We start from the raw sequence: 3,920 nt of genomic DNA on the forward strand, positions 1-3,920 counted from the left end.
CATTGTCTTAACTATGAAACTTTTTAAAACTGATACCTTGTCAACAGAAAACAGCATACTTCACTAAAAGATAGCTGTTGGTCATGGCACCAAAATATTTTGCTTCCTATCCACTCTATTTATATTCAGGTCAGACTAAATTTACTTTACATCAGTACGATAGGCCCTCTTAACAGAACATTCAATATAATATTTATCACACAGTAGTACTAAATTCCTGAATAACTGAGCAGAAAGAAGAAAAAGACGGCTGTTTAAACTCAACATTTCCTACTTTGCAAGTAATTTCAGATTTATCCAGAACAACTACTACTACTACCCACATGACTGATCATTATCATTAAAGCATAGAGAAGGACATAACATCAAGATGCAACTGAAAAAACATTGAAGGACATTGTTGACTACATTCTTGCACATTGTGCAGCATTACAGACACACCTCAATGGGCAGAAGAGATGTAACTTCAATATAATGACATCAGTTTAGCAACTTTTATCAACAACATATCATGTGAATCCTGTAGATATAGATATATTAAGAATAGCACTAAATCAAAATAGGAAGGTAGGAATGCATAGTATATATAAGTACATAAACATACAAATAATATACATTTAATTAATTTATCATATTTTACACCATAACTTGATGACAGTGTTAGAAGGCATGCCACATATTTAGAATATCATTAAAACTGGTATTTAGGCACACTGATGTCCAATAAAAAAATCAGGATTGTGTGGCAAAGAATCAACTAAACATGTACAACAAATGAAAAATGTACACAAGTGAAGAGATAGAACCATATCTTCATTCACTATAAAGTGTAGTGTATGTTACTGGTTGGTCTACAACTTTCCATCATATAAATTTTACTGACTGCTGGGGTAAAATGCTTCTCGTGTGTCCTGTAAGAACAAGAACATAAGAATTGTATTTCAATTCCACAAACTTTGTCCTATGCAAACTTGAATATGCATCACTGATTATTACAAATAGTACCTATAGGGGAGAAAAAGCCACAACTCATACAAAGTGTTACAAATATCTGTGTCACTCCTTGAGATGGTCTTGCTCTCCCTCCATAAAGGTATGGACACAGATATAGCAAAAGTGATAAAAAATTTTAATCATTGCCATATGCAATCTTCACCCAATTTAAAGGATTGGCCCTGTTTTTTATGCAACATCTGGTTAACATGAATGTCATAACTACATGCAGACAATTTGCAAAAATATTTTGAAACTTACCTGAATATATTCAAATAAAGATATTGGGATCTTCCAGATAAAAACAATAAACTTAAAGTTTAATGTCCAAGTTTGAAATTTAACTACAGGTGTAAGATAATGCTGTTGCTTTGAATTTCATGCAAAGCTGCTCGAGGGCTATCTTCACCAGTCATCCCTAATTTTGAAATAATAAACGAGAGGGTGAGCTACTCTATTCAAAGAGTTTGTTAGACCTTGTGCGGTGCAGAGCTACTCGAAGGCTATGTGTGCTAGATGTCCCTGTTTGAAGTGATAGATTAGAGAGAAGACAGTTAACTCCACTCACTGCCAATTCTTGGCTACTTTTACCAATGAATAATGGGATTGACTGTCACATTATAGCACCTCCACAGCTAAAAGGGCGGGCATGTTCAGTGGTGGGATTCGAACCCACAGTTGACAGATTGTGAGTTGGGTGCCTTATCCAAAGAGTCCGATGTAACTGTCAGTATTATAATGCACTTATGGTTCTAGAGTACAGAACGTAATCTGTTAGGCAGTAACAAAGCAAGAACCCCAGATCCGTAGTACGACGTGTTAACCATTGGGCTCCGTCCATAAGATAATGTAATCTTTGTCTCAGGTGACGTGAAAAACACCAAATACATGCAGCAAGACAATAAAGGGAAATGCATAAAACTCCAGCAACCAGTATGAGTAAATCAAGATAAAAAGCAAAATCAAATCAAAATCATAATGCATTAAACCAAAATTACAATATAAAACTAAAAACAAGGAAAATCAATTTTAACTAATGAAATAAACTCAGAATCATTATTGAAAATCAAATCAAAATGAACACATAAAGAAGATAAGATTTAAACCATAAAACAAACTTATAACGCTGCCCAATCCTTAAAAAAATTGAGTACTCTAAACACATTACAAATTGATGAAACAAAATTAGATATATATTATAAATCAACCCCACAAGAAATACAAATAAATACAAAAGTAATCATCATAAAAACAAATTTTACATCAAATGGAACCTATTACAATATTTTTCATTGTGCTAATACTACTAAATATGTGTAGAATTTAAAGGATTCCCATGAATGTAGTAGTTGTCAATCACGTTCCACCTTCTATAGTCAGACTATGGTTCACATTACACATTTTAAATATAGTTAGTGCATCACCACCAAAGTTACTTCACTTTTTGTGCAGTTCACTGTAATTCTACCAAAATTATATTCATGTAGTCTACAAAAAATAATTTTGTAACTACAACCAAATGAAATTCGACTACCTTGTTGAGAAATTATATTGAGATAAACCACAAACTAGTTAAAAGTGACATTTTGATGTTGTGGCCAAATCTTATTATTGCAACATTAATTTTATCGTGCTTCCCCCCCCCCCATTTAACTCTCTGGTAGTGTAAAGTTTAAAAATCATAATCACAGAATTTACGTGAGAGAGGGAAAGTTACCAATGTGAGAAACTCGGAGTTTTTGCTGATAATGGTGAAAACTTTGTCTTCTATATGATTAATCTCTCCCCAGATTGAAGGATGATCACTGGGCAATCCCTGGCACCCTTGATGAAATCTGTAATGGTTACTTTTTGTGGTCTGAAGTGCTGGGTGGCAGAAGAGATTGTGTTGGTTTTGAGAAGCGTGTGTACTCTGTGACTTTCTGGGGTTGTATCTATAGAAAAACTTGGAGGTCGAAAGAATAATTACAGCTAGGGTATGGTTTACGGTTTTTAATGTTAATAGTAGTAAGGCATCTTTCAAACTTCAATGTAGTGTATACTTATAAGTTATGTGTATATTATAAGTTATAATTATATTGACTAAGTAAGACTAAATAGAATATTGTCTTATTGTTCCTTTCATTACAACATTGTCTTCTAAGTACTTAATAAATTATAATTAAGTACATAAATGGTTATTTACTAGTTGTAACTTTCACCAACTTTTTTTTCTTTGTACTGTAGATTGTAGTAATTTGTAGTTTTAAGTCAAATAACAGTGATAATTCACTTGCATGCTGACAAAATAAAAGATGAAGCACAAAACTATATGAAAAAATTTCTTTTCTTCACAGTTAAAAGAAAGGGATATAAAAAGTCGAGAATTACACCATACATCCATAGCTGGTTCAATTTTCAGATCAAGGTAAATGTTTATGTAGTTATATAAGCTTTACTTTGTTTCTCTTATGTAAGAAATGTAGATAAATTTGTAATGAATCTAAGCTGAAATAGTAATAAAAACGGTATTTTGAATATAATAGATATTTAACTTTTTTAAATAATTTTTTGAAAGTAAAGTGACAAGATGATTTTTTTCTTACAGCAATTGAAAAAATAATGTGTTGAAAATGGCACATTACCAACACAGCAATAAATTGGATGCTGCAGCAAATGCCCTAAGAGAGAGAAAAAGAATTAAAAAGCTCGAGGTGTTATTCCAAAAGAAAACAAAAATATTTCAAATTGGATGAAGAACATTGGGGTGAAAAAATATTGAAGAAAGAAAGAAAAGTTATTTAAATATAAATAATTGAGACAAACTTCTTTATAATTATTGAACAAACATGAAATTAATGCTCTTAATAGTTAGTAGAGTATAGTAAAAAAGATGTTAACTGCCCAAGAAGAATATAATCTTAGTTTTTAGAGCCAATGGTGATATC

General features: G+C 31.8%; 1 protein-coding gene across 1 annotated transcript in view; it reads left to right on the forward strand.

Moving 5' to 3' along the window:
• The window catches only part of LOC106464001 (probable dimethyladenosine transferase), a 25,985-nt gene extending 22,271 nt beyond the window's left edge, over positions 1-3,714 (forward strand). Inside the window, exons 3-4 of the transcript XR_002611614.1 lie at positions 3,330-3,400; positions 3,581-3,714. The gene's annotated coding sequence lies outside the window, so the exon portion shown is untranslated. The remainder of the gene's footprint in view (positions 1-3,329; positions 3,401-3,580) is intronic.
• Positions 3,715-3,920: the final 206 nt, after the last annotated feature.

This window comes from Limulus polyphemus, unplaced genomic scaffold (genome assembly GCF_000517525.1).
Source record: "Limulus polyphemus unplaced genomic scaffold, Limulus_polyphemus-2.1.2 Scaffold1537, whole genome shotgun sequence".
Classification (NCBI taxonomy): Eukaryota; Metazoa; Arthropoda; class Merostomata; order Xiphosura; family Limulidae; genus Limulus; species Limulus polyphemus.